The sequence below is a fragment of the Heliconius melpomene genome, chromosome 8 (genome assembly GCF_056956725.1).
Source record: "Heliconius melpomene rosina isolate 202511_hmr_F chromosome 8, ASM5695672v1, whole genome shotgun sequence".
Lineage (NCBI taxonomy): Eukaryota > Metazoa > Arthropoda > Insecta > Lepidoptera > Nymphalidae > Heliconius > Heliconius melpomene.
Window position 1 is genome coordinate 7733642 of NC_140396.1, and position 12346 is coordinate 7745987.

Genomic DNA, 12346 nt, shown 5'->3' on the forward strand with positions numbered 1-12346 from the left:
TTACTACGTTCCGTTATGAAGTAAACTAAGTGGTGTTTCCTTAAATTACTTCCGTTTAGTGAAAGCCTTCGTCAAGTTTCATTGCATTTTTAGCAATTTGCTAAATGCTGAAAGTTGAAGGTTTTGGAGGAGCAGTTATGGTTCTCTTGTTGAATATGTACCATGGTTAAACTTTTTTTTAATCAAAAGTTTTAATGTTTTTGTTATAAGTAACTGTTATCAAAATATAACAAGAAGAGATAAATAGTACACTATATATATATATATATATCTAACCCCACTTTATTAAAATAATTAACATTCTATATTATACTATTTTTGTATACACATTAGTAAAAAAAAACGAAACAAAGAACAACAGATTGGGAATAAAAAAATCTAAATTTAAGCATATTACATTAAATGGGTCACAAGGTGAATGAACATTGAGGAGACCCCACTTCAGCTGTTTCCAAAATAGTCCTTGTGTTAGTATGCATACCACAGCATATATGAAATGTATGAGCTACGTCACTTTACAGTTATAATGACTTAAGTTAATTAGAGCATCCTGTTGATAAGTTATAGAATTCGGCGAGAAGTAGGGAACGGAAGTGTCTTAATGGGAACTGAGTATGTAGGTTTACTGCGTTCCCAAATTGCCTCTACCTACCCCTTACATTTGTTTATAGTTTTATACTGTATTTATTATATGTTTTATTCTGAAAATATTTGTCTAAGGTTAAGTTCATTTATCTTTGTAAAATCTTTTATTCATCGGTCATTCCCCTAATGATATTATTACTCTAGACTCCCCCTATTTTCGTGGAAATTTGTCTCGACGAATTATGAAAGCAGCAACAGATCATTTTTGTTTACGCTTTGGAAATATGAAGTTAAATATTGATAAATTATAGTATCTAGTTAAACTAATCTATTTTATTCATATTGATGAAGAAAACAATGGTATTTCAGTCTAATAAATCGTAATGATAACAACAATTACTCTTGACTTTGATTGTAACAAATTTAGATGACTAATGCATGAACACTTAGAAATAACGAGCTACTTTATGGTATTATTTAATTAATGTCTTAAGAGGTTCTAAGTAGGCATATTTTAAGTAACTTACTTTTAAGAAATAGGCCACCAAGGATGGCCTAGTTGCGTTCACATACCTTCACAAAATTAATGAAAGTAAATTTTTCTTTATGGTCATTTTTCTGCTATCGTAAGACAAAACGCTAGGATGAATCTCGTCACCCAATACCACCAAAATGCCTCGATGTCGGCCTGGAAATGAAGAACATAGTGTGTAGACACTAGGTGCCCTTTGAACACAATATCAGCACAGCAACACACATCACAGGACAGATACATATTTCCGAAAATGAGATAAAAAAATATAATATTAAATAGCAACACTGATTTTAAGCTATGGTTGACATTATGCATGGAATACTTCTATCGTCTACTCATTGTTCTACCTGGATGGGGCGCAACAATGGGTGAAAATGCGTTACTTGCAACAGCTCACCGGTTATAGTGCAGCTGAACTGGTGAACAAAAACATTCGTGGTGTTATACTGATGATAATGATATGAATTTAATAATATATTAGTCTATCTATAGAGGCCGGTGTGGCCTCAGCGTGACACAAGTGGCACAGGCGTCTGTTACTGCAGACACGACGGTCGTGGGTTGGATGCCCACTCGGGAAATGAAAAAAATATTTTCTTTTTCTTTTTCTCAATATTGTAATATACATTATTTTGCTATAGGTATTTAGCAAGCCAGTAAATATATGACAAGTATATTATAGTACTGGTACTTATCGCTATATTTAGAAAAAAATTATAATTAACTAATTATAAAAGGACAAAACTAGATAATCTTACTATTTTAACGCATGAACAACGTAAAGCCGCAACGTTAATATTGATTGATTGCTTCGCTGAGATCTTAATTAGACTGCTCGAGCCCTGCGGTCACTTGCAGCCGACTTGGTTTTGAGTAATCCTATTACGAAGTGACTTAAGTACAGTTGACCCCGATACAACGATTTGTTAAGTATCAGGTTTAATACTTCCTTAGTAAAGATGTTTAGTAAGAAAGCTAAAAATGTATGGCCGTCGTGGCGCAGCGGCACAAGGGTGTGACTGTAACGCGACGGTTGTGGGTTCGATCTCCACTCGAGGAAGTGAAATATTTATATTTCCATGTCTTCGCTCTGGTGTCGAGGCAAAGTGCGGCGTTGTTCTTCCAGTCAACACGCAATGCCTCCAGAATTGCGTAGAAAGTGGAGAACGGAGTGTCTTAACAGTAGGTTCCCTCTGCCTACCCTGCTATGTGCGGGATACAGCGTGAAGCTGATTTTTGATTTATTTTAATAAATATATGAACTGTTGTTAATATATCATTTAATTTATGCAAATATTATGAAGTTGAATAGTTTGTATGGTTGAGCGCGTTAATCTCGGGAACTATTGGTTCAAATTAAAATCTCTTTTTGTGATGAATAGTCTATTCATCGACGAATAAAAACGTCACATTAATTGTTTCGATGTAGGTAACTCATTGGACCTGCGACTACGATGGAACCCATCGATCCTTGGATTGTGTCATGTGACACATAAGTCCCAATAATTTCTATATGATCACGGAGCCTCTAGCAAGAGCTTGTAAACAATTAACAGCTTTAAATGCATTATTTTCATAATAATGATAAGGAAATGGTTAAAAATCTAAACATAGCAGGATTTGAAGCTAGGAATTTAAACCTTGGTCGATTAAGCTATACGCTTCCATGCAGAGACGACTATGCAATTTTTATAAGTTTAATACAGCTTTTTTTGGTCAGTATCTTAGTACAAAAGGCTTTAAAAAAGCTACGCTAGCAAAATTTGTTGTATAAGCTTAAACATTGTTTCTTTCTTCAACCCATTAAATTACTATACGGATAGTATCTGCAAGATGTATTAAAATATTTGAAGAAGAATATAGTTTTTTTTTTATATAAACAAACTTTTAACAAAAGGCCCGGCGCAGGGCTTCAACGATACTTTAAACATCCGCTTTTACGGTTGGCGATGTTTGAAACACGCTTTCTGGCTGTGGATTGTGGACAACCATGCCTGCAGTAAGTTTCAGGATGAGGACATCAACTTGGGGAAACATTGACTATTTTATATTTTAAGTGTTCTTAGAATTTGTTTAAGGATTAAAATATGTATTTATTGATACTGAAAATACTTATACTATATTCTTTGCTAAAGCGTTAGAAGTACAGTAGAGATGGGCGTTATCGTTTTTTTCCGCTAACGGTTATGAAACCGATATATGGTTTTCGTATCGATATCAAAAACGGTTTTCAGATATCGTTTTTTTTTTCGAATTGTCAATAAACGCAAAATCATAATTATAACATTATAATATCATAATAAATATATGTAATTAGTATTACATATAAATAAAAACTATAATCAAATGTAAAAAAACAATATTTGAATTGTAATTAAATTGAAATAATGTTAAAATTCAAAATCATATCTAAATTTCAACTTTATTCATTTATTTAGAAGTTCGATTTCATAACGACGAAATAATAACTTGTAGATGTAATGTAAGAAAACCGCCGAAACATGAATCTGTTAGTTAGTTAGTTATCGGATATTCGCTTCATTTCTTTTACACCCGTGAAGAATATACGGATAGAAAGAGAGTCGAGAGTCGAGAGTACGGGTAGCGAATATCAGTTTATCAGATATTCGCCTTATCTCATTTACGCCCGTTCGGAATAAGTTACTTAGAAAGAGAGGAAGTTAGTTTTAATATAAAACCGTTTGACGTTTCAAAAGTTTTGCGTTATTACGGTTTTGTTCAGATCACAACTATGTTGAGTTTTAAGTTTCTGTAAAAACGGTTTTCTAAAAACATATATCGATACGTTATGTTTTCCTTAACATATCGGTTTTAAGTTACGTTTTGATATATCGGTCGGGTATAGGTGTTGAAGCACACAGCAGGGTAGGCAGAGAGAACATAGTGTTAAAACACTGCATTTCCCATTTTCCGCTGAATTCTAGACACATTCCGTGGCGGGACACAACGTCGCGCTTTTTTCTCGATACCAGAACGAAGAAATGAAAATATTAAACATTTCTTTTCCTCGAGTTGGAATCGAACCCATAACCTGTCACATTGTGCTCTTGCGCCATGAGTGTTATTTTATACATACAACTATAACGATATCCACATAACTTTTAACTTCCTTCCTGTACTATGCGTTTACGATAAAAATAATATAATGACAGTAATTTCAAGGCATTCCACATAGTACAGCGCATATCCTATACGCTCATTAATATTCACAAAGAATATTATAAATATATATTTTCAATAAAAAAAATATTTTTTGTAAGAGATTAATTTAGCTAACAGTTAAGTAACTGACTGTTAGCCAAAGACAGACTTCACATTAGACTTAAAAATTTTAATTAAAAAAAAACCTCGCAGAAAGTTAATTATAATTTTTTCGAAGCAGTTTATTTATAGTATAGAGCGTAAAAGTTAACTTTGAAAATTTTAAATAACTTCTAATAACAACGTCAGTTCTAACAAAGTGGTACCTACAGACACCATCGCGTGTTTTAATCATCGACTTTAAATATTTTACTATTGTTTCTTTGAATTATATGTGAATGTATATCTTTTAATTAGCGTTGTTAGAGTGCTATGTGGTTATTATAAGCGGTATTTACTTAAGATAATTGTATATTGTACGGTGAATTATTAATTTAATGAATTTGATATCATGATCGTAACATTTTTTTTTCCAGCTTCATGCAGTTTCCCGCTTATAGAAGGATAGGCAGAGGAACCATAGTGTTAAGGACTCACTTTCCTCACAATTCACTCAGAACTTATTTGTAGCAAAGTCTAAACTTTTAATTTTATACGTACTAGTTACTAGTTCTAGTGCAACTAAATGACGATGTTATAAAATACAGAAGAACAAGACAACGGCAAGCAACATTAGCTCGCCAAGTTAGGTGTGACCGATAAATAGTAATTCTATGTAATAGGAAGGCGGACGATCGCGTGACGTGGCACGCATGTCACGCTATCTATGCATAATTGCATATGCAATGCGGTGCAGGGACAGTAGGCGAGGTGCGGTGAGAGAAAAAGAAAATGTCTTTTGGTCTTTGCTTGGTGGGTTGGTGATGATATAAAGGAATTTGTAGATATGTGATATGTATTTATAGTGATATCATAGTATCTGTATATATTTTTAGTAGGCTGGGAACCTAGTGTGAGGACACTTCGTTTTTTATTAAGACACTTCTGTTCTCTACTTTTTTTTCACCGAATCCTTGAAGTATTTCGTGTTAGGTGACGCTGTTCAACGCCGCTCTTTTTCCCGTTACCAAAGCGAGGAATTTATAATATTAAAATATTACATTCTTCCGAGTGGGAATCGAACCCACAACCCTCGCGTTTACAGTTGCACGCTTTTGCGCTTTCATTATAGTAACACCTTTCACGCCCGCACTTCTCTTAATAATGGAGACAGGACTCAAATAACAATCAACGATACATATGTATCTATCTTCTATATATATAAAATCGAAAGGTCACTCACTCATCACGAAATCTCAGAAACTGCAAGTGCTAGGAATCTCAAATTTTGTACAGGAGTTATTTATAGTACGTAGGTGCTCGCTAAGACGGGAATTTGCAATATTCCACTTCTAAGGGGTTGTTTTTGGGGTCGAAAATTTGTATGAAACTTCGTTACTACAAATGCTAGGAGTCTCAAATTTTGCATAGACGTCACTAGGACGTAGTCATGGAGACTGAAATTAATAATAACATAGTTCACGCGGGTGAAACCGCGAGCGGGCCGCTAGTGTATATACAGGGTGGAATTGTCAGCGCCACTTTAAATGAAACCACAGTTTTAACTACTCTATATAAGCCTAATATAATTCGGAAAAAAAATAATTCTCAAAAATGAAAAAGTTTTTTTTTGAAACAAAATAAATAATAAAATTATCGTTTTAAAATAAAACGCCATTTGTAAAGTATAACATAGGCACGCACACACTTACCTGTCAAAGCGGCAACGTCGCATACGTATGTGTGCGTGACACGAAATACAGGTATGGATAAAAATCGTGAAATGTAAAAAAAATCCTACGTCCAAACCGTTGAGGTACCTTGATTATTTTTTTTAATTCTGGGTTTGAAATATTTTACCCTATATGCAGTTTCAGTAAAAGAAGCGCTGCCTCTTCCACCCTGTATAAGAATTATTAGGCTGTTGCCACTGACGTCTGTTTATTGAAGCACCACAGCGTGAGACTTTTTTCATTATTTAAATTAAGTACAAAAATACCTATTCGTACAGAATGTAAAAACTTAAACCACAATATTTCGTAAATATTTTATAAAAATCGTAGAAATCTCAAATGAAAAACTCACATAGGTTAATTTTATACAAGCAAAAATAAATTAACATCGAGTTACTCCAAATCTAGCTCACAATTTAATTATAAATTAGTGCAACAGACGAGCACGTTGACCGTAAAACGTTCAGTACACTTTAGCCGTCAGCAAAAACGCTAAACATGTTATATGAAAATACTTTACTTTTTTTTATCTTCACGCAGTATTCCGCATACAGCAGCGTGGGCAGAGGGTATCTGGGAATCGAAAAGTGTTAAGGCACTCCGTTCTTATCAAAACACTTCTGTTCCTGGTGACGCTGCGTGTAGAGTGACGGAACTTAACGGCGCACTTTGTCAGACCACACCAGAATGAGAAAATGAAAATATTAAATAATATTTCATTTCCTCGAGTGGAAATCGAACCTACAACCTTTATAGTCGCACCCGAACCTACGTTTATAGTCGCACGCTTGTGCCACGGCTGGCCTTAATATAATATAACTTTAGGCTAACAAAATAAGCTTATCTTTTTACTACAATTGTAATTATGTAAAGAAAAAGAACAGACATGTTAGTTAAACGTGGAATCTGACCGATTTTTGTACTTGAAAATCTTGCAAGCCAATTTTGTCTCAAGGCGCACCTTGTATGGAATTGGCGTGGTGCCCAGCGCTCGAGGACTCGGGTCTTTAATAAAGACAGAAATGCTATCCTGAAACTGAACTAGTAAAACCAGCTATATGATCAGAATGATATGAAAAGAATAACATAACACTACTATTTATTTTAGTTGGTGAATAGGTGGAATAGTTGAGTATACTCGTAGAATGTAATAAATGTCTGTAATATTAAAAAATGCAAGTAAACAATTTTTTTATAAGTACATCATAGTGTAAGCCTCGACTTGAAATTATATTTTACTGTGCATTCATAAAAATAATGGAATTAAATCTACTTTTTATTTTTCATTTTCCATAAGAAAGAAAGAGAAGAGAATTAAATGACCAGTTACTTTATCTACTCATTTCAGCCGAATTTTTCTAAGCATTTCGTGTTCGTTGGTGCCAGTCAACGCCGGGCTTTTGCCTTGGAGTTAAAGCGAAGAAATGAAAATCTCAATAGAGATGGAACCCACAACTGTCGCGTTGCACACACCCATGTCCACCTGCGCTACGACGATCTCGATAGGATTGAAGGAATATAATTATTTTTTTTATATGGCAACACAGAAGCATTTAGGTACATACGAACTCGCACGTATCCAATATTCCAAATGCAATGCGTGCAAACACCATCGCCGACGCGTCCAGCTCACCCGCAAACTAACGGAAATTGCTCATTCCACACTTTTTAATGACTACTTCCCAATGCGAACTTAATGAGTCCGTCAGACCGGATTGTTTATATTTATGAAAGTTGCATACTATGTGGGATTTGATATGTAGTGTTTCTGGTCATCGTCGATTATCTCTCAGGCTAGAGAGGACGTAGTGACCAGCCACTGCACTGTCTCACTGTTACATAATTATTAGATAATGAAAACTATACGTTTTTTTTTTATTGAAGATAGGTAAGCATTTGTCCGCTATCTCACCTGGTGGTAAGTGACGATGCGAACGATGGTGGAGCATGTTTACCCAGATAATGCCTATTCACTCTGTCCTTGAAGACGGCCAAGTTGTATTTATCGGGGAACAGTTGAGCAGGCAGGGAGTTCCACTCCTTAGCTGTCGTCGTTTATGTCTTTATTAGAAACATATTATCGTGTGCGATTTAAATCCACTATAAATAATAATAATCCATAACTAATAATCCACTATAAATAAAGTGGGGAATGGAGTGTCTTCACACTAGGTTCCCTCTGCCTACCCTGCTGTGTGCGGGATACAGCGTGAAGCTGAAGTTGATAAATAATATGAGACATATTTAAAGTCAGACATGATGCCGCTACTATTATTTGAGTTAGAATATGAGTCTTTAATTCCTAAATGGTAATCCCCTTTTTGGAACAAAGCCACAGAGAAGTAATGAATTCTGAAACATTTAGGGAACAGCGTTATGCTAATGCTATGAGATTAATTTTCTAATACACTTAGCTAATATTATGTTATGAAAAATTATTATATTTTTTTCATGGCGTTCCATAAGTTCTATAAAAATATTGTGTGAGGGGAGTCGTTATTTGTAATTGATATTGAATATTATGAACTCTATGTCTTTTTCTATCAAACCGAACTAAAATAGTTTAAATTAAATTCACATATGTCGCCCACCCTAACGTCACTTTGTATAGGCTGTATAGGCAGTGTAGGCAGGGAACCTAGTGTTAAGACACTCCGTTCTTCAACTTCCACCGTACTTTCGAAGCGTTGCGTGTTGAGTGGCGGAAATTAACGCCGCGATATGTCCCGTTGCCAAAGCGGGCAAATGACCCACAATCTATCGCATTTATTTTCTGTAATAACATTTCTCTATAGGAATTATTTAAAAGCTAAATATATTTTAATAAAAGTGTCACATTTCTTAAACAATGTAAATTAGCGGTCAGCAAAAAGTGAAATCGTTATTTGAATACAATACATCGTCTATTATATTATTTATATAACTTCTTCCTACAATTATTTCCTTGAGGAAGTAACTTACAAAGGACGTAATATTAGGTACTTACCGCAAGTTTTTCATATATTTTTCCTTTAATAGAAACTTAAATATAGCCATATAATTTTCTAATATTTATAAGAACTTATACATAATAAAACACAAACAGTGTTTAACAATTTTATAATTAAATATAAATATATATATATAATAATTAAAATTCTAATCGCACCGAAGTTCGGTAACAAAAATAAGTATGATATCAGTACATACCAGTAACATACCTACTGCCATTTTCCGGTTCCGCAACGCGCCCACCCAAAAGGAACTGTCGCGGTCTAAATTATAATATTTAAAAAAATTGCTTCACGCTGTATCCCGCATACAACAGGATAGGCAAAGGGAACCTAGTGGTAAGACACTTCGTTCCTTAAGTCTGCTGATTTTTAGAGGCACAAGTTAAGTGAAGGGACTCGACGCGCTTTTGCCTTGGAGCGAAGAAATGAAATTATTAATATTCTATTTCCCGCGAATGGTGATCAAACCCAGGACTGTTGTGTTACAGTCACGCCCCTGCGCCACTACGACCTAAATTATAATATTTTTGCTTAATATCTCTTTAACGCATATTTGATGAGCCTCACTCGTGGTTGATACGCTCGCGTGCATTGTGATGTTTACGCTTTTTACATTTGCCGTATTAAAAGGATCGTTTTCTTATTGTCGTATGCATGTCTCTATGTATATTTCCTTCTATTTATGGTATGTTATTGGTATATAATGAGGCCTATGTTTACATTGTTTCGTTTAGTAGCCAATATAAGATAAAATGTTAATTTAAAATGAGGCCAATCGTGCTGTAAGGGTACAAGCGGGCTGTACACGTGACTGGTTGTGGATTAGATTTCCATTCGAGGGAATGAAATATTTGATATTTTCATTTTTTTGCTCTGGTGACGAGGTAAATCTCCAATTCGGCGGAAAGTGGAGAACGGAAGTGTCTTAATAGGAACGCAGTGTTTTAACCCTGGGATGACAAGTTACCTATGCCTACCATTCTTAGGGCTGGAGTAGCTAAAAAAAAATTAAAACTTTGACTTCAAAGTTAACTGTGCAAAATAAAAATGTGTTACAGATTTCAAATAGACTACAAAATGACAAAGCCAGTTCTGTTTGTGTAGGGAACCTTTATCTTCATCTATGTACCTACATACATACATATACGGACACTGCTCTACATGAAGCACGAAAGGAAATTGCATGGAACTCCATAGCCTATACGGTTCCTGATTTCAATATTGAATATTCCATCACATCCTCGAATACTCTTTGTCTTTTCTAATTACTTCTATCAATTGTTGTTCGGTTTTTTAGTTTTATCCCATATCCCAGGGGAGCTCATAACAGGGTAGGCAAAGAGAATTTGGGAACCTAGTGTTCCGCCGTTCCCATTAAGTCATTTCCGATTCTCACTTTCATTTTATATGGGAATCGTATAAAATGAAAGTGAGAATCGGAAATGACTTAATACTACTAAATAATTATGGTACTCGTGCCCCTGCGACACGACTGACCAATTAACTTTTTTTCAAATTTTCATTATATTTTCGCCTGTAAAATTTTCGTAAATATTTTTAGTATAGGGAAATATTTACTCGTTTTGATTAGTCAAAGTGCGAACTGGGGTTTTGCCATTCAACACGCGATGTCCCTCTAAATGGGCGTTTTTAAGGTGACATTTATTGTACACTAGCGGCCCGCTCGCGGTTTCACCCGCATGAACTATGTTATTATTAATTTCTGTCTCCATGACTACATCCTAGTGACGTCTATGCAAAATTTGTGACTAGCATTTGTAGTAACGAAGTTTCATACGAAATTTTGATCCCAAAAACAACCCCTTAGAAATCGAATATTGCAAATTCCCGTCTTAGCGAGCACCTACGTCCTATAAGTAACTCCTATGCAAAATTTGAGATTCCTAGTACATGTAGTTTCTGAGATTTCGTGATGAGTGAGTGACCTTTCGATTTTATATATATAGATTAACTGCTTTCAAAGTTGTATGGTGACAGTCGTCGTCTTGACGAAAATACCTAATAACACAACAAAATTTAAAATTTAAATTATATTATATAGTAAAATTCTTTCTTTTAAATAATACATTTATTTAATTTTATAATTGAAATAATATTTTTATTTTCAGATTTTAAATAAAATGAAGCGGCCATCATAGAAGTATATATTTTTCTGAGGACGACAACGCAAAACAAGTAAGCTCTAAAAATTAAATTAAAAAAAACTTAAAATGTCTCCCAGTTGTAGATATAATTTATTTTAAATATCAACTAATTACTTTCAATTAAGTACCAAATTCTTTCTATATACGTTTTTTATATTTCATAACAATTATTTTCTAGTAATATTTTTGCAATATTATTATCAACTTAAACATAATAACTAAATCTTTAACAACTAAAACCACTTACTTATAAAAATTTACATTTAAACCGAGGGAACAGCTATCTTAGTTCCTGTCCTAAGAAGCCTTCAACAATAGACAATAGCCTGATTGTCATTCCATTAGCTGCTGCTGAGGATATGTAAGCCAGCCAGTACAGTGCCATACCATATAAGACTCTATGGCAAGTTGGCACGCCGTACGAGGGAACCATATCCGTTATTTATCATTCAGTTTTAATGATATTTACAATTGCGATTGCTGAATTGATAAGCGTTGACGGTTGATGGATTGATTCACTCGTATATAGTTTTGTTATCGTAGAATGTAATAAATGGAAGTTTGTTATATGTAAATAGGTGACTTTATGACGACAATGAAATATACACAACTTGAGGCCAGGCATGGCGCAGGGGCAGAAGCGTGCGAATATAAACGCGTAGGTAGGGTATTCGATTCGCACTCGAAGAATAAAATATTTGATAAAATGAACAAATAAAAAGGTTTTAGCAACTTGTGATGTTATTTGTTAATTTAACTTTCTTACAAAAAGTTTTTAGGATATAAAATAATTTCAGTACAGACAAAACTTCTTTTAAACGTTTGAATAATATACAGTTTGTACTTCCGTTTATATATTTTAATGAATCACTAACACAAGAATGTTTAGTGTTCAACAGTTCCTGGTATATTGGAGTAATACGTCAAACAACGTTACGTACGAGCTACGTACTCTTTAAAACATGAATGAATATACTTGAAGCGGTGAAAGGAAATGTGGATCAAAGGAGATATCAACTCCTTGTGATCTAAAAGGTTCCACTCAAATACAAAACTGTCAGTTGTGCGTATTTT

At 34.3% G+C, this 12346-nt stretch overlaps 1 protein-coding gene across 1 annotated transcript in view; it reads left to right on the top strand.

Annotated features, from left to right (window-relative positions):
• Myo81F (unconventional myosin 81F) overlaps positions 1–12346 on the top strand; it is a 77961-nt gene that overhangs the window by 19664 nt on the left and 45951 nt on the right. Inside the window, exon 2 of the mRNA XM_085188984.1 lies at positions 11237–11303. The gene's annotated coding sequence lies outside the window, so the exon portion shown is untranslated. The remainder of the gene's footprint in view (positions 1–11236; positions 11304–12346) is intronic.